A 19,955-nucleotide genomic window follows, 5' to 3' on the forward strand; every position below is an offset into this window, starting at 1 on the left:
ATATCATTTGGGTAGACCATATACAAAAGCAGTGAAGTTGTCACGTTGTGTAAATGGTAAATAAAAAGAGAATACAATGCTTTGCAAATCCTTTTCAACTTACCCCTAGAGGGAGGGAGGGGGGGGGGGGCACACCCACATCTGCGGTCCTCTCCAAGGTTTCTCAAAGTCATTCATATTGACATCCCACTGGATTGTGAGTTTTTCCTTGCCCTTTTGTGGGCTTTGAACCGAGGATGTCGTCGTGGCTTGTGCAGCCCTTTGAGACACTTGTATTTAGGGATATATAAATAAACATTGATTGATTGATTTTCAATGGGAGACAGGTCTGGACTACAGGCAGGCTAGTCTAGTACCCGCACTCTTTTACTATGAAGCCACGTTGTTGTAACACGTGGCCTGGCATTGTCTTGCTGAAATAAGCAGGGACGTCCATGATAACGTCGCTTGGATGGCAACATATGTTGCTCCAAAACCTGTATGTACCTTTCAGCATTAATGGCGCTTTCACAGATGTGTAAGTTACCCATGTCTTGGGCACTAATACACCCACATACCATCACAGATGCTGGCTTTTACACTTTGCGCCTAGAACAGTCCGGATAGTTATTTTTCTCTTTGGTCCGGAGGACGCGACGTCCACAGTTTCCAAAAACAATTTGAAATGTGGACTCGTCAGACCACAGAACACTTTTCCACTTTGTATCAGTCCATCTTAGATGAGTTTGGGCCCAGCGAAGCCGGCGGCGTTTCTGGGTGTTGTTGTTAAATGGCTTTGGCTTTGCATAGTAGAGTTTTAACTTGCACTTACAGATGTAGCGACCAACTGTAGTTACTGACAGTGGTTTTTTGAAGTGTTCCTGAGCCCATGTGGTGATATCCTTTACACACTGATGTCGCTTTTTGATGCAGTACCGCCTGAGGGATCCATGGTCCGTAATATCATGGCTTACGTGCAGTGATTTCTCCAGATTCTCTGAGCCTTTTGATGATATTACAGAGCGTAGATGGTGAAATCCCTAAATTCCTTGCAATAGCTGGTTGAGAAATGTTGTTCTTAAACAATTTGCTCAAGCATTTGTTGACAAAGTGGTGACCCTCGCCCCGTCCTTGTTTGCGAAAGACTGAGCATTTCTTGGAAGCTGCTTTTCTACCCAATCATTGCACCCACCTGTTCCCAATTAGCCTGTTCACCTGTGGGATGTTCCAAATAAGTGTTTGATGAGCATCCCTCAACTTTCTCACTTGTGCCAGCTTTTTTGAAACATGTTTGCCGGCATCAAAGTTCAAATGAGCTAATGTTTGCAAAAAATAACAACGTTTACCAGTTCAGGCGTTAAATATCTTGTCTTTGCAGTCTATTCAATTGAATATAAGTTGAAAAGGATTTGCAAATCATTGTATTCTCTTTTTATTTACCATTTACACGTGACAACTTCACTGCTTTTGGGTTTTGTATATATGACATTGTTATTGATCGTGAAAGAAATTGACAGAAGTAATGTAGGCTTTGCGCATGTGTGGACCGATGGAGGCTTCCTGAATTAGTCGGGTGGTGACAGAACTGGAGGGGGGAAAAAAGGCTTCACACGTGTGAAGTTGAGCATCCTTTTAACAACACTCAGTAAAGGTTTGGGAACTGAGGAGACACATTTTTGAAGTGGAATTATTTCCCTTTCTTGCTTGATGTACAGCTTAAGTTGTTCAACAGTCTCCCTTCTCATATTTTAGGCTTCATATTGCACCACACATTTTCAATGGGAGACAGGTCTGGACTACAGGCAAACCAGTCTAGTACCCGCACTCTTACTACGAAGCCACACTGTTGTAACACATGGCTTGGCATCGTCTCGCTGAAATAAGCAGGGGCGTCCATGATAACGTTGCTTGGATGGCAACATATGTTGCTCCAAAACCTGTATGTACCTTTCAGCATTAATGGTGCCTTCACAGATGTGTAAGTTACTCATGCCTTGGGCACTAATACACCCCCATACCATCACAGATGCTGCCTTTTACACTTTGCGCCTAGAACAGTCCAGATGGTTCTTTTCCTCTTTGGTCCACATTTTCCAAAAACAATTTGAAATGTGGACTCGTCAGACCACAGAACACTTTTCCACTTTGCATCAGTCCATCTTAGATGAGCTCGGGGCCCAGCGAAGCCGGCGGCGTTTCTGGGTGTTGTTGATAAATGGCTTTGGCTTTGCATAATAGAGTTTTAACTTGCACTTACACATGTAGTGACGAACTGTAGTTACTGACAGTGGTTTTCTGAAGTGTTCCTGAGCCCATGTGGTGATATCCTTTACACACTGACGTCATTTTTTGATGCAACTTTTTTTGCAATGTGTTGCTGCCATTAAATTCTAAGTTAATAATTGCTTGCAACAAAAAAATGGAAGTTTCTCAGTGTGAATATTAAATATCTTGTCTTTGCAGTCTATTCAATTGAATATAAGTTGAAAAGGATTTGCAAATCATTGTATTCTCTTTTTATTTACCATTTACACAACGTGACAACTTCACTGCTTTTGGGTTTTGTATATATGACATTGTTATTGATCGTGAAAGAAATAGACAGAAGTAATGTAGACTTTGCGCATTACTATGAAGCCACACTGTTGTAACACATGGCTTGGCATCGTCTCGCTGAAATAAGCAGGGGCGTCCATGATAACGTTGCTTGGATGGCAACATATGTTGCTCCAAAACCTGTATGTACCTTTCAGCATTAATGGTGCCTTCACAGATGTGTAAGTTACTCATGCCTTGGGCACTAATACACCCCCATACCATCACAGATGCTGCCTTTTACACTTTGCGCCTAGAACAGTCCAGATGGTTCTTTTCCTCTTTGGTCCACATTTTCCAAAAACAATTTGAAATGTGGACTCGTCAGACCACAGAACACTTTTCCACTTTGCATCAGTCCATCTTAGATGAGCTCGGGGCCCAGCGAAGCCGGCGGCGTTTCTGGGTGTTGTTGATAAATGGCTTTGGCTTTGCATAATAGAGTTTTAACTTGCACTTACACATGTAGTGACGAACTGTAGTTACTGACAGTGGTTTTCTGAAGTGTTCCTGAGCCCATGTGGTGATATCCTTTACACACTGACGTCATTTTTTGATGCAACTTTTTTTGCAATGTGTTGCTGCCATTAAATTCTAAGTTAATAATTGCTTGCAACAAAAAAATGGAAGTTTCTCAGTGTGAATATTAAATATCTTGTCTTTGCAGTCTATTCAATTGAATATAAGTTGAAAAGGATTTGCAAATCATTGTATTCTCTTTTTATTTACCATTTACACAACGTGACAACTTCACTGCTTTTGGGTTTTGTATATATGACATTGTTATTGATCGTGAAAGAAATAGACAGAAGTAATGTAGACTTTGCGCATTACTATGAAGCCACACTGTTGTAACACATGGCTTGGCATCGTCTCGCTGAAATAAGCAGGGGCGTCCATGATAACGTTGCTTGGATGGCAACATATGTTGCTCCAAAACCTGTATATACAGCATTAATGGCGTCTTCACAGATGTGTAAGTTACCCATGCCTTGGGCACTAATACACCCCCATACCATCACAGATGCTGGCTGTTCAACTTTGCGCCTAGAACAATCCGGATGGTTCTTGTCCTCTTTGTTCCGCAGGACACGACGCCCACAGCTTCCAAAAACAATTTGAAATGTGGACTCGTCAGACCACAGAACACTTTTACACTTTGCATCAGTTCATATTCGATGAGCTCAAGCCCAGCGAAGCCTTTTCTGGGTGTTGTTGTGATGAATGTGTGGATGAATGCGTATAAATCCATCACAGGAGGCTAAAACGTCACAGAGGTTTGGAGTGCTGCGTCCTGGAGCTGATGAATCCAAGCCAGCAGACTGGAATCTGCTCCCAGGCCTGGTGGGCGGACATGTGTGGATCACGGGCTGATTGTCTCCAAGCCCTTTGTTTCATCACCCTCTAAAACTTGATTACGGCTGGCCTAAAATTGGATGAATTCCTCATTTTCCCCTCCGGGCTAGCAAACCCTGATAATCTGCAAGATGGCAAGCGGGAAGTTTTATAGCCTTTTTGTGTGTGCAGCAGCCTTTAGTCATTCCACCTGCACATGAAATCTTCTCCTGCATGACCACTCCTGTTTGTGTTCTTGTGTCGTGTCAGCGCGCCATCTGCAATTTGTTGTTGTTGTGTAGTGAGTGAGTGAGTGGGGGGGGGCTGACGGCCCATCGATCACGGGCCAATTCATCACACGCCTCCTCCCTGTCTGCCAGGTGACAGTGCTGTTGACAAGGTGAGGCAACCAATTTCGCTTTAAGCGTGAGTAATGGCACACAGCAAGTGTGCAGGGGGAAATGATTGTTCCTCCATAAACATGTGTGTGGTTTCTCTTACCTCCACCAAGGACAACGATCTCCATTTCTGCTCTTTGTTAGACAAAAACTACCCGCCCGTCAAATGAATCCACTGGAGATTGTGGGACACTCATACCTGCATTGCTTACGGGCCGGCATTGCTCGGTTAGTAGAGCGGCCCTGCCAGCAACTTGAGGGTTCCAGGTTCGATCCCCACTTCCGCCATCCTAGGGCAAGACACTTTACCCACCTGCTCCCAGTGCCACCCACACTGGTTTAAATGGAACTTAGATATTGGGTTTCACCATGTAAAAGCGCTTTGAGTGACTAGAGCAGGGGTCGGCAACCCGCGGCTCCGGAGCCGCATGCGGCTCTTTGATCACTCTGATGCGGCTCAGCAAACTCTTACTAATAATGCGCCACACTTTGAACCCACACCAAACAAGAATGACAATTTCGGGAGAACATCTGCACCGTAACACAACATAAACACAACAGAACAAATACCCAGAATCTTATGCAGCCCTGACTCTTCCGAGCTACATTATACACCCCTGCTACCACCAAACCCCGCCCCCACCCCAACCCTGCTCCCTCACACAACAACCCCCCTCCGTGCGTCGGTTGAGGTGGGCGGGGTTTGGTAGCGGGGGTGTATAATGTAGCCTGGATGAGTTAGGGCTGCATGGGATTCTGGGTATTTGTTCTGTTGTGTTTATGTTGTGTTACGGTGCAGATGTTCTCCCGAAATGTGTTTGTCATTCTTGTTGGGGTGTGGGTTCACAGTGTGGCGCATTATTAGTAAGAGTATTAAAGTTTTTTATACCGCCACCGTCAGTGTAACCTGTGTGGTTGTTGACCAAGTATGCCTTGCTGTCACTTACGTGAACAAGTAGAAGCCCCATACAACGTGTGGCAGGGCCGGCACGCTGGCTGTAGTGGGCGCTAAATGCTGTTCCATCACGGCACGTTCGAGAGAAAACTTGCCCCGAATTTCGTAGTCTGCCGGAAAAATCGGGAGGGTTGACAAGTATGACGCTGTCAAGCGCCATTCATATAAAACCCGCGGGCCGCACTAACATTCAATTTTCATTTTAAGGTGTGGGCAGCGTGTCTGAGACCCTTGGTTTATACATAGCACAAAGCAAAAAAAAAATTTTGTATGCAGTGTTATTTCATTTTAAATTTCAAAAGATTGTTGTGGCTCCCATTGTTTTCTTTAATTTGTGAAACTGGTCAAAATGGCTCTTTGGCTGGTAAAGGTTGCTGACCCCTGGACTAGAGAAAAGCGCTATATAAATATAATTCACTTCACTTCACATAGAAACAAGTTATTAATAACCGCCACCTTTCAAATTAAAAATAAGTCATCCATAAAGTCCAAGCCCACAGTGTACACCACGTTTGTTATACTAACTTGTTACACAAACCCCAAAAGCAGTGAAGTTGTCACGTTGTGTAAATGGTAAATAAAAAGAGAATACAATGATTTGCAAATCCTTTTCAACTTATATTCAATTGAATAGACTGCAAAGACAAGATATGTAATATTCACACTGAGAAACTTCCATTTTTTTTTGTTGCAAGCAATTATTAACTTAGAATTTAATGGCAGCAACACATTGCAAAAAAAGTTGCATCAAAAAATGACGTCAGTGTGTAAAGGATATCACCACATGGGCTCAGGAACACTTCAGAAAAACCACTGTCAGTAACTACAGTTCGTCACTACATGTGTAAGTGCAAGTTAAAACTCTATTATGCAAAGCCAAAGCCATTTATCAACAACACCCAGAAACGCCGCCGGCTTCGCTGGGCCCCGAGCTCATCTAAGATGGACTGATGCAAAGTGGAAAAGTGTTCTGTGGTCTGACGAGTCCACATTTCAAATTGTTTTTGGAAAATGTGGACCAAAGAGGAAAAGAACCATCCGGATTGTTCTAGGCGCAAAGTTGAAAAGCCAGCATCTGTGATGGTATGGGGGTGTATTAGTGCCCAAGACATGGGTAACTTACACATCTGTGAAGGCACCATTAATGCTGAAAGGTACATACAGGTTTTGGAGCAACATATGTTGCCATCCAAGCAACGTTATCATGGACGCCCCTGCTTATTTCAGCAAGACAATGCCAAGCCACGTGTTACAACAGCGTGGCTTCATAGTAAAAGAGTGCAGGTACTAGACTGGCCTGCCTGCAGTCCAGACTTGTCTCCCATTGAAAATGTGTGGCGCATTATGAAGGCTAAAATATGAGAAGGAAGACTGTTGAACAACTTAAGCTGTACATCAAGCAAAAATGGGAAATAATTCCACCTAAAAAATGTGTCTCCTCAGTTCCCAAACCTTTACTGAGTGTTGTTAAAAGGAAAGGCCATGTAACACAGTGGTAAAAATGCCCCTCTGACAACTTTTTTGCAATGTGTAGCTGCCATTAAATTCTAAGTTCATGATTATTTGCAATTGGAACATGAAATATCTTGTCTTTGCAGTCTATTTAATTGAATATAAGTTGAAAAGGATTTACGATTCATTGTATTCTCTTTTTTTTTACCATTTACACAACGTGACAACTTCACTGCTTTTGGGGTTTGTATATAAATAAGGTAGATCCCTTGGACTTGGTCATTTAAAAAGTAGCTCGCCTGCAGAAGAAGTGTGTTCTTTACAAAGACGCATCGCCCACTAGTGGTCTGACATGCTCATTACAGTCGTATGTGAAACTTGCAAAGAAATAACTTTGAACTATTTCCCTTCTCGTGTGCATCGTTTGATACTTATCCAAATGTAATCGTGCATGGCAGAACCATGTTTTTTTTTTTTTTTGTGCACAATTAATTTCCTCTGCAGGATCCCACAGATGGCATGAGGGCAACATCTGTGGCATTATGGCAAACATTAGTAGGGAGACAGAGGGTGATCATCTCTGCTGGGACCATTTTCAGTGTAAAAGCGCGTGACTAAAAGAAAGTAAACATCTGTTGGCGTGTCGTGGGGGAGTCACACTTGTTTGCATTTAAACGTCTTTCCACATTTAACGATCCATGCCAGCCTCATCCCCGAGACACCTGTTTCACACGCGCCCCATTAGGCGAACACAGTCGATAGTGAAAGTGAAAGAGATTTAGTTACCCGAAGCATTCGTCTACGCACCCCCGGGTGCTCCAGCGAGGCTCCAGGCTTGATTCACTGCAGCCTGCGTGGGTCCGAGTGTCTGGGACCCATAAAGTGCCTTTTTTTATGGCCGCTGATGGAGTCTCACGGCGCGGGCGAGTTTATGCAACGATTATACGCCAAAAAAAAAAAAAAAAAAAAAAAAAGATCAAGCAGACATCCTCCGGTGCATCGCAGATGTCTCCGCGGGATCCGATCACCTCGCCGCAGTGTGGGTCGTTCGCCGCGCCGTGCGCAGCCTCCGCTGTCGCCCCCCGGCGAGGCGAGGAGGGTCCGAAGTGGAGCGGAAGCGCCGCGGCGATGCGCAACGCCTCCGAGAGTGGCGACGCGAGTTTGGCCGTGCGGCGATGTTCATTTGTAGGCAGGTGACGTGCTGCTCCACGGACCTCCCACCCTCCCCGCCCCCCACTCCCCAGCTGCGGGAAGTTGACATGGAGGATCCTGTTGATGGTTTAGCTGCTAATTGATTGCGAATATAATCGTGAAGTGGACACTTTTTTTTTCCTTTGTGGCAAAATTAAAAAAAAAAAAAAAAAAAGTTAGCACGCTAATGTTAGCATGTTTCAAGTGCCAAGTTACATATGACTAGTGTGTTCAGACGCTAAATCGGCCAAAAAAAAAAAAAAAGTTAGCACGCTAATGTTAGCATGTTTCAAGTGCCAGGTTATATATGACTAAGGTGTTCGGACGCTAAATTGGCTAAAAAAAAAAAAAGTTAGCATGCTAATGTTAGCATGTTTCAAGTGCCGAGTTACATATGACTAGTGTGTTTGGATGCAAAATTGGCCCCCCCAAAAAGTTAGCACGCTAATGTTAGCATGTTTCAAGTGCAAAGTTACATATGACTAAGGTATTTGGATGCAAAATTGGCCCCCCCAAAAAAAGTTAGCACGCTAATGTTAGCATGTTTCAAGTGCCAAATTGCATATAACTCTGAGGTGTTTGGACGCTAAATTGTAAAAAAAAAAAAAAAACTTAGCACGCTAATGTTAGCATGTTTCAAGTGCCAGGTTACATATGACTAAGGTGTTAGGATGCAAAATTGGCCCCTCAAAAAAGTTAGCACGCTAATGTTAGCCTGTTTCAAGTGCCAAATTACATATGACTCTGAGGTGTTCGGACGCTAAATTGGCAAAAAAAAAAAAAAGTTAGCACACTAATGTTAGCATGTTTCAAGTGCCAAGTTACATATGACTAAGGTGTTTGGATGCAAAATTGGCCCCCCAAAAAAGTTAGCACGCTAATGTTAGCATGTTTCAAGTGCCAAGTTACATATGACTAAGGTGTTTGGATGCAAAATTGGCCCCCCCAAAAAAAGTTAGCATGCTAATGTTAGCATGTTTAAAGTGCGGAATTACATATGACTTGTTTGGACGCTAAATTGGCAAAAAAACAACAACAAAAAACAGTTAGCATGCTAATGTTAGCATGTTTCAAGTGCCAAGTTACATATGACTAAGGTGTTTGGATGCAAAATTGGCCCCCAAAAAGAGTTAACACACTAATGTTAGCATGTTTCAAGTGCCAAGTTACATATGACTAAGGTGTTTGGATGCAAAATTGGCCCCCCCAAAAAAGTTAGCACGCTAATGTTAGCATGTTTCAAGTGCCAAATTACATATGACTCTGAGGTGTTCAGACTCAAAATTGGCCAAAAAAAAAGTTAGCACGCTAGTGTTAGCATGTTTCAAGTGCCAAATGACTGAGGTGTTTAGACGCTAAATCGGCAAAAATACAGTTAGCACGGTAATGTTAGCATGTTTCCAGTGCCAAGTTACATATGACTATGGTGTTTGGATGCAAAATCGCCCCCCCCCCAAAAAAAGTTAGCACGCTAATGTTAGCATGTTTCAAGTGCCAAGTTACATATGACTAAGGTGTTTGGATACAAAATTGGCAAAAAATAAATTAGCATGCTAACAGTTAGCATGTTTCAAATGCCAAGTTATCTATGACTCTGAGGTGTTCAGACTCAAAATTGGCCAAAAAAAAAGTTAGCACGCTAATGTTAGCATGTTTCAAGTGCCAAATGACTGAGGTGTTCAGACGCTAAATCGGCAAAAATACAGTTAGCACGGTAATGTTAGCATGTTTCCAGTGCCAAGTTGCATATGACTATGGTGTTTGGATGCAAAATTGGCACACGATTTTTTTCAGCATGCTAATGTTAGCATGCTAACAGTTAGTATGTTTCAAGTGCCAAGTTGTCTATGACTCTGAGGTGTTCGGACTCAAAATTGGCCCCCAAAAAAGTTAGCGCGCTAATGTTAGCATGTTTCAAGTGCCAAGTTAAATTTGCATGAATTGGCGTGATGGTTACACCCTGAACGCACCGCTGAGGTAGCACACATGTAGTGTTTCATAAACATGTCCACCATGGTCACTTTTTCGGTACTCGAGCAGATCCCAAATACACAAAAACGGGTCTATCTGTGTTGGCCCTGTGATGAGATGGCGACTTGTCCAGGGTGTACCCCGCCTTCCGCCCGAATGCAGCTGAAATATCCCCCAGCAACCCCCTGCTACCCCGAAAGGGACAAGCGGTAGGAAATGGATGGATGAGCATTTTCACGGAGACGTGGACTCTCCATGTGTTGTCCTCCCAGTGGAAGATGAGGACTAAGTAGAGCGAGAGACGCTCGCAGCCTTGGAGACACATTTGGAGCGCAGATGATGCAACTTTAATTAGTTCCTCCTCCTCTTCACTCCCTGCACCTTTATGTACCACTTTATCACCCACGGCTAGCAAATTTAAGGCGCGGGTGCCAAATCTGGCCCGCCACGTTATTTTATGTGGCCCTTAAAAGCCTGGGAATACCGTATTTTCCAGGCCATATTATAAGGCCGGATTATAAGGTGCACTGCCGATGAATGGTACATTTTCGATCTTTTTCCATATATTTACGGCGCACCCGATTATAAGGCGCATTAAAGGAGGCATATTTTTTTTATTTTTTTTCGAAATAAAAAAAACTTCCTTGTGGTCTACATCAGTGTTTTTCAACCTTTTTTGAGCCGAGGCGCATTTATTCGTTAAAAAAATCCAGAGGCACACCACCAGCAGAAATCATAAAAAAATGAAACTCCGTTGACAGTAAAAAGTCGTTGTCTCAATTGTTGGGTATGACTTTAAACCATAACCAAGCATGCATCACTATAGATCTTGTCTCAAAGTAGGTGTACTGACTTATTTTGACTTTTTTTGCTGTTTTCCTGTGTGTAGTGTTTTAGTTCTTGTCTTGGTGGCTTTTTCTCTCTTTTTGGTATTTTCCTGTAGCAATTTCATGTCTTCCTTTGAGCGATATTTCCCGCATCCGCTTTGTTTTAGCAATCAAGAATATTTCATTTGTTTTTATCCTTCTTTGTGAGGACATTGTTGATTGTCATGTCATGTTCGGATGTACTTTGTGGACGCCGTCTTTGCTCCACAGTAAGTCTTTGCTGTCGTCCAGCATTCTGGTTTTGTTTACTTTGCAGCCAGTTCAGTTTTAGTTTTGTTCTGCATAGCCTTCCCTAAGCTTCAATGCCTTTTCTTAGGGGCACTCACCTTTTGTTTATTTTTTACCTGCACGCTGCCTCCCGCTGTTTCCGACATCTACAAAGCAATTATCTACCTGCTGCCACCTACTGATATGGAAGAGTATAACGTGGTAAATCTGCCGATCTCCAGACAGTGCAGACACTTTATAACGGCACATTATTTGCGGATTATTATTATTGGTTTGCAAAAAATATTTTTAACCCAAATAGGTGAAATTAGATAATCCCCCACGGCACACCAGACTGTATCTCATGCCACACTAGTGTGCCGCGGCACAGTGGTTGAAAAACACTGGTCTACATAACATGTAATGGTGGTTCTTTGGTCAAAATGTTGCAAAGATGATGTTTTACACATCATCTTCAAGTCGCTTTCTGACAGTCGCTTCAGGATGCGCCGTTTTGTGGGTGGTCTTATTTACGTGCCTCCACTTCGACAGCGTCTTCTCCCCGTCATCTTTGTTGTAGCGGTGTAGCGTGCAAGGACGGGAGTGGAAGAAGTGTCAAAAGATGGCGCTAACTGTTTTAATGACATTCACACTTTACTTCAATCAATAACAGAGCAGCATCTCCTCATCCGTGGCTCACTAGTGCAACAACAACGCCGTGAAAAACCGTCCGACCGGAACTCTCTAATAACTAAAGTTCCTTGGGTGAATAATGTAAAGTCACTACACCGGTATGTTTTAGTGCTTTCATGGCGAGTTTACTGACAAATATAAGTAAGAACTTTACACTACTTTATATTAGAAATGGCAACAGCGGAGGATGAATGTCCCATAACAAGAAGATAGAGGAAAAGAAGAAACTTATCAACTATGTCATAGGCGGACGCGCGCTATTTTTCAGGACTTATGCAGATCCCAAATACAGATCTGCAGGTACCAGAAGGTAAGAAAAGTTGCTTTTGCGTAATATTGCGAAACAAAACGCCAGATAATGTCTTACCTTATACACACACCATAATAAAACTATGAAGCTACGAAGCGGTGTGGCTTCATAGTTTACCAAAGTCCTACTAAAACATTTTGATAGATTTTTGAGCGCCGTGTGTAATGTTCTATATTCTCAACGGAACATATAAAACGTTGGTGTTGTTTACTTGAGTCATATTGCAGTCTACACATATCTCTTATGTTTGACTGCCATCTACTGGTCACACTTATCATTACACTGTGTACCAAATAAAATAGCTTCGAGGTGGGTAAGCGCAACCAAACTTATTCCGTACATTAGGTGCACCAGGTTAAAGGCGCACTGTCGAGTTTTGAGGAAAAAAAACAAGGATTTTAAGTGCGCCTTATAGTCCAGGAAAATATGGTAGATGAAAGTACCGTATTTTTCGGAGTATAAGTCGCACCGGAGTATAAGTCGCACCTGCCAAAAATGCATAATAAAAAAGGAAAAAAACATATGTAAGTCGCACTGGAGCCCGGCCAAACTATGAAAAAAACTGCGACTTATAGTCCGAAAAATACGGTAAGAACTTTACACTACTTTATATTAGAAATGGCAACAGTGGAGGATGAATGTCACATTAGAAGAAGATCGAGAAAAAGAAGAAGCTTATCGACTATGGTGACGACACGGACTACAAAGGCGGACGCGCGCTATTTTTCAGGACTTATGCAGATCCCAAATACAGATCTGCAGGTACCAGAAGGTAAGAAAAGTTGCTTTTGCGTAATATTGCGAAACAAAACGCCAGATAATGTCTTACCTTATACACACACCATAATAATACTATGAAGCTACGAAGCGGTGCGGCTTCATAGCTTACTAAAGTCCTACTAAAACATTTTGACAGATTTTTGAGCGCCGTGTGTAATGTTCTATATTTTCAACGGAACATATAAAATGTTGGTGTTGTTTACTTAAGTCATATTGCAGTCTACACATATCTCTTATGTTTGACTGCCATCTACTGGTCACACTTATCATTACACCGTGTACCAAATAAAATAGCTTCGAGGTGGGTAAGCGCAACCAAACTTATTCCGTACATTAGGTGCACCAGGTTAAAGGCGCACTGTCGAGTTTTGAGGAAAAAAACATGGATTTTAAGTGCGCCTTATAGTCCAGGAAAATATGGTAGATGAAAGTACCGTATTTTTCGGAGTATAAGTCGCACCGGAGTATAAGTCGCACCTGCCGAAAATGCATAATAAAAAAAGGAAAAAAACATATGTAAGTCGCACTGGAACTATGAAAAAAACTGTGACTTATAGTCCGAAAAATACGGTAAGAACTTTACACTACTTTATATTAGAAATGGCAACAGTGGAGGATGAATGTCCCATAACAAGAATATCGAGAAAAAGAAGAAGCTTATCGACTATGGTGACGACACGGACTACAAAGGCGGACGCGCGCTATTTTTCAGGACTTATGCAGATCCCAAATACAGATCTGCAGGTACCAGAAGGTAAGAAAAGTTGCTTTTGCGTAATATTGCGAAACAAAACGCCAGATAATGTCTTACCTTATACACACACCATAATAATACTATGAAGCTACGAAGCGGTGCGGCTTCATAGCTTACTAAAGTCCTACTAAAACATTTTGACAGATTTTTGAGCGCCGTGTGTAATGTTCTATATTTTCAACGGAACATATAAAATGTTGGTGTTGTTTACTTAAGTCATATTGCAGTCTACACATATCTCTTATGTTTGACTGCCATCTCCTGGTGCGGCTTCATAGTTTACCAAAGTCCTACTAAAACATTTTGATAGATTTTTGAGTGCCGTGTGTAATGTTCTATATTCTCAACGGAACATATACAATGTTGGTGTTGTTTACTTGAGTCATATTGCAGTCTATGCATATCTCTTATGTTTGACTGCCATCTCCTGGTCACACTTATCATTGCATCATGTACCAAATAAAATAGCTTCGAGGTGGGTAAGCGCAACCAAACTTATTCCGTATATTAGGTGCACCAGGTTATAAGGCGCACGGTCGAGTTTTTAGGAAAAAAAACAAGGATTTTAAGTGCGCCTTATAGTCCGGAAAATATGGTAGATGAAAGTAACGTATTTTTCGGAGTATAAGTCGCACCGGAGTATAAGTCGCACCTGCCGAAAATGTATAATAAAAAAGGAAAAAAACATATGTAAGTCGCACTGGAGCCCGGCCAAACTATGAAAAAAACTGCGACTTATAGTCCGAAAAATACGGTATATCTATAATTATCAGATGCATTGACAAATGAATATATTATTGGCTGTTACAAGCAGCCATGTGGCTTTGACACACCTGTTCTCACTCACATCTGTGTAGACGCCATAGAGAAGTGCTAAATACTACTACAACGTGGCTGACGGGGATAGAGACGCAGTCAAAAGGGGCGTGGCCTGGAGGAGGCTGGTAAATAAGACCGCCCACATTTTGAAGAGAGAGGCCATTGCATGTCATGTAGACCACAGTTTTATGTGCAGGGGAAATCCATCTATGAACCCTTTAGGACAGTCTAGACTGGCTTTTAGTCACTGTGTTGTGGGTCTGTAGCATGTATGTGTGTCTCCATTGTGCAATTTATTCATGTAGTACATGTAGAAGGTTTCTCCACAGCGTCACGCTTGTTCTTCTATCTCCACACACTCTGCTGGAGCTTGACGTGCACCTCGGGGGGGCGGGGGATTTTTTTGACATGGCTTCAACAGACGCAGACCGCAGAGATGTGACTGGCCTCGGGACTTGGCTTAGTATAAAATATGGAATTTTGTCTCTTCTGACTTATAAATGTTGCTACAATGTTGGAGACATTTGTTAAACAATCATAAAGTTCAGTGTGAGCTTGCCTGCACTTTTGTGATGCCTCGCTTTGCTGAGTTTTCCAGTCTGGCAACATGGGGAGGTGGACATACTTGTTTAGACAATAAGTACATACTTGTTTGGACAATACGTACATACTTGTTTAGACAATAAGTGCATACTTGTTTAGACAACAAGTGCATACTTGTTTAGACAACAAGTGCATACTTGTTTAGACAACAAGTGCATACTTGTTTAGACAACAAGTGCATACTTGTTTAGACAACAAGTGCATACTTGTTTATACAACAAGTGCATACTTGTTTAGACAACAAGTGCATACTTGTTTGGGCAACAAGTGCATACTTGTTTGGACAATAAGTGCATACTTGTTTGGACAACAAGTGCATACTTGTTTGGACAACAAGTGCATACTTGTTTGGACAACAAGTGCATACTTGTTTAGACAACAAGTGCATACTTGTTTAGACAACAAGTGCATACTTGTTTAGACAACAAGTGCATACTTGTTTAGACAACAAGTGCATACTTGTTTAGACAACAAGTGCATACTTGTTTGGACAACAAGTGCATACTTGTTTGGACAACAAGTACATACTTGTTTGGACAACAAGTACATACTTGTTTAGACAATAAGTACATACTTGTTTGGACAATAAGTACATACTTGTTTGGACAATAAGTACATACTTGTTTGGACAATAAGTACATACTTGTTTGGACAATAAGTACATACTTGTTTGGACAACAAGTGCATACTTGTTTAGACAACAAGTGCATACTTGTTTAGACAACAAGTACATACTTGTTTAGACAACAAGTACATACTTGTTGTCTAAACAAGTACATACTTGTTTAGACAACAAGTGCATACTTGTTTAGACAACAAGTGCATACTTGTTTAGACAACAAGTGCATATATACTTGTTTGGACAACAAGTGCATACTTGTTTAGACAACAAGTGCATACTTGTTTAGACAACAAGTGCATACTTGTTTAGACAACAAGTACATACTTGTTTAGACAACAAGTACATACTTGTTTAGACAACAAGTACATACTTGTTTAGACAACAAGTGCATACTTGTTTAGACAACAAGTGCATACTTGTTTGGACAACAAGTGCATACTTGTTTGGACAACAAGTGCATACTTGTTTGGACAACAAGTACATACTTGTTTGCACAATAAGTACATACTTGTTTGGACAATAAGTACATACTTGTTTGGACAATAAGTACATACTTGTTTGGACAATAAGTGCATCATTGTTTAGACAATGAGAGCATACTTGTTTAGACAATAAGTACATACTTTTTTAGCATACTTGTTTAGACAATAAGTGCATCATTGTTTAAACAATGAGAGCATACTTGTTTAGACAATAAGTACATACTTTTTTAGCATACTTCTTTAGACAATAAGTACATACTTGTTTAGACAACAAGTGCATACTTGTTTAGACAACAAGTGCATACTTGTTTAGGCAACAAGTACATACTTGTTTAGACAACAAGTACATACTTGTTTAGACAACAAGTGCATACTTGTTTAGACAACAAGTGCATACTTGTTTGGACAACAAGTGCATACTTGTTTGGACAACAAGTGCATACTTGTTTGGACAATAAGTACATACTTGTTTGCACAATAAGTACATACTTGTTTGGACAATAAGTACATACTTGTTTGGACAATAAGTGCATACTTGTTTAGACAATAAGTACATACTTGTTTAGACAATAAGTGCATACTTGTTTAGACAATAAGTACATACTTCTTTAGACAACAAGTACATACTTCTTTAGACAACAAGTACATACTTCTTTAGACAACAAGTACATACTTCTTTAGACAACAAGTACATACTTCTTTAGACAACAAGTACATACTTCTTTAGACAACAAGTACATACTTCTTTAGACAACAAGTACATACTTCTTTAGACAACAAGTACATACTTATTTAGACAACAAGTACATACTTCTTTAGACAACAAGTACATACTTCTTTAGACAACAAGTACATACTTCTTTAGACAACAAGTACATACTTCTTGAGACAACAAGTACATACTTCTTGAGACAACAAGTACATACTTCTTTAGACAAGTACATAATTCTTTAGACAACAAGTACATACTTCTTTAGACAGCAAGTACATACTTGTTTAGTCGACGAGTACATACTTGTTTAGACAATAAGTACATGTTTAGACAATAAGTACATATTTGTTTAGACAACAAGTACATCATTGTATAGACAATGAGAGCATACTTGTTTAGACAATAAGTACATACTTGTTTAGACAGTAAGTACATACTTGTTTACACAATAAGTACATACTTGTTTAGACCATAAGTACATACTTGGTTAGACAATAAGTACATATTTGTTTAGACAATAAGTACATACTTGTTTAGACAATAAGTACATACTTGGTTAGACAATAAGTACATACTTGTTTAGACAATTAGTACATACTTGGTTAGACAATAAGTACATACTTGTTTAGACAATAAGTACATACTTGGTTAGACAATAAGTACATACTTGTTTAGACAATAAGTACACACTTGTTTAGACAATAAGTACATACTTGTTTAGACAATAAGTACATACTTGTTTAAACAATAAGTACATACTTGTTTGGACAATAAGTACATACTTGTTTGGACAATAAGTGCATACTTGTTTGGACAATAAGTGCATACTTGTTTGGACAACAAGTGCATACTTGTTTAGACAACAAGTGCATACTTGTTTAGACAATAAGTGCATACTTGTTTAGACAATAAGTGCATACTTGTTTAGACAATAAGTGCATACTTGTTGAGACAATAAGTACATACTTGTTTGGACAATAAGTGCATACTTGTTTGGACAATAAGTGCATACTTGTTTGGACAACAAGTGCATACTTGTTTAGACAATAAGTGCATACTTGTTTAAACAATAAGTACATACTTGTTTGGACAATAAGTACATACTTGTTTGGACAATAAGTGCATACTTGTTTGGACAATAAGTGCATACTTGTTTGGACAACAAGTGCATACTTGTTTAGACAATAAGTGCATACTTGTTTAGACAATAAGTGCATACTTGTTTAGACAATAAGTGCATACTTGTTGAGACAATAAGTGCATACTTGTTTAAACAATAAGTACATACTTGTTTAGACAATAAGTGCATACTTGTTGAGACAATAAGTGCATACTTGTTGAGACAATAAGTGCATACTTGTTGAGACAATAAGTGCATACTTGTTGGGACAATAAGTGCATACTTGTTGAGACAATAAATACATACTTGTTTAGACAATAAGTACATACTTGTTTAGACAATAAGTACATACTTGTTTAGACAATAAGTTACTATGGTCATCTAATTAGTTACTATGGTAATGTAAGTCACAGCAGCTCAGACCAGGCACCAAGCAGTGTGGGTGGGGAGTGTTTCCACAGAGTGTTTCCAGAGCCTGAAATGTGGGTGTCAGTGACAGACGCGTAAGGAGATTTTTACAACAAAGTTCTAAAGCTGAGTGATGTATCACATATATCAGATTGTAGGTGGGTTTATTTTTTACTCTTCGCGTTCATATTTTGCTGTGTTTGTTGCAGTTTTGTTGTGTTTGACTTGATTGTAAAATATGTGGATAGAGAGGGGGTGTGACGTTCATATGTTGTCAATATTCAGTGTTTTATCCTTCATAGTTAATATTGTAACATTCTTTATTTCCATGTACATTCTGGGTGTCTCATTCAGTAAACACATTTAAAATTCCATTCAGTTTTTTTAAGGCGGTCGGTCTTAACGTTTTTCATTCAATCAGACATTATTGTGAGGTTTTGTATTAGTGTTCCTAAAAATAGATATACAGGCCCCCGGACACATTTTTTTCTCTAAATTTCGCGCCCCGAGGCAAAATAATTGCCCAAGCCTGATATAGAGGCGACTTGTTTTTCTACTCTACTGCTACTTTAAAGAGTTGTCGGGAGAATGTGAGCTTCTGTGAGCTACTACATTTGTGTTGCATGCTCAAGACCTCAAAATCCCAACAAGTGCAAATGTTGCAGGCATCCTTTTGTGCGCCTTGTTCAACAGGACCTTCATGAAGCAGCCCAACAAGCAGTCCCAAATTCCACATTCAATTTTTAGTCCCAGGAAATAATCTTTTAAAGGGGAACATTATCACAATTTCAGAAGGGTTAAAATCATTAAAAATCAGTTCCCAGTGGCTTATTTTATTTTTTCGAAGTTTTTTTCAAAATTTTACCCATCACGCAATATCCCTAAAAAAAGCTTCAAAGTGCCTGATTTTAACCATCGTTATATACACCCGTCCATTTTCCTGTGACGTCACATAGTGATGCCAACACAAACAAACATGGCGGATAGAACAGCAAGCTATAGCGACATTAGCTCGGATTCAGACTCGGATTTCAGCGGCTTAAGCGATTCAACAGATTACGCATGTATTGAAACGGATGGTTGTAGTGTGGAGGCAGGTAGCGAAAACGAAATTGAAGAAGAAACTGAAGCTATTGAGCCATATCGGTTTGAACCGTATGCAAGCGAAACCGACGAAAACGACACGACAGCCAGCGACACGGGAGAAAGCGAGGACGATTTCGGCGATCGCCTTCTAACCAACGATTGGTATGTGTTTGTTTGGCATTAAAGGAAACTAACAACTATGAACTAGGTTTACAGCATATGAAATACATTTGGCAACAACATGCACTTTGAGAGTGCAGACATCCCAATTTTATAAATAATGATAAATGGGTTGTACTTGTATAGCGCTTTTCTACCTTCAAGGTACTCAAAGCGCTTTGACACTACTTCCACATTTACCCATTCACACACACATTCACACACTGATGGAGGGAGCTGCCATGCAAGGCGCTAACCAGCACCCATCAGGAGCAAGGGTGAAGTGTCTTGCTCAGGACACAACGGACATGACGAGGTTGGTACTAGGTGGGGATTGAACCAGGGACCCTCGGGTCGCGCACGGCCACTCTTCCACTGCGCCACGCCGTCCCTTCATCAATTAATATATTCTGTAGACATACCCACATCCGCTCTCT

At 40.7% G+C, this 19,955-nt stretch overlaps 2 protein-coding genes across 3 annotated transcripts in view; one reads left to right on the plus strand and one right to left on the minus strand.

Moving 5' to 3' along the window:
- Window positions 1–7,929, minus strand: part of tmem265 (transmembrane protein 265) — a 17,213-nt gene extending 9,284 nt beyond the window's left edge. Inside the window, exon 1 of the mRNA XM_061930241.1 lies at window positions 7,501–7,929. The gene's annotated coding sequence lies outside the window, so the exon portion shown is untranslated. The remainder of the gene's footprint in view (window positions 1–7,500) is intronic.
- The window catches only part of mrpl11 (mitochondrial ribosomal protein L11), a 240,650-nt gene that overhangs the window by 155,958 nt on the left and 64,737 nt on the right, over window positions 1–19,955 (plus strand). The window lies entirely within an intron of this gene.

The sequence above is a fragment of the Nerophis lumbriciformis genome, linkage group LG36 (genome assembly GCF_033978685.3).
Source record: "Nerophis lumbriciformis linkage group LG36, RoL_Nlum_v2.1, whole genome shotgun sequence".
Taxonomy (NCBI): domain Eukaryota; kingdom Metazoa; phylum Chordata; class Actinopteri; order Syngnathiformes; family Syngnathidae; genus Nerophis; species Nerophis lumbriciformis.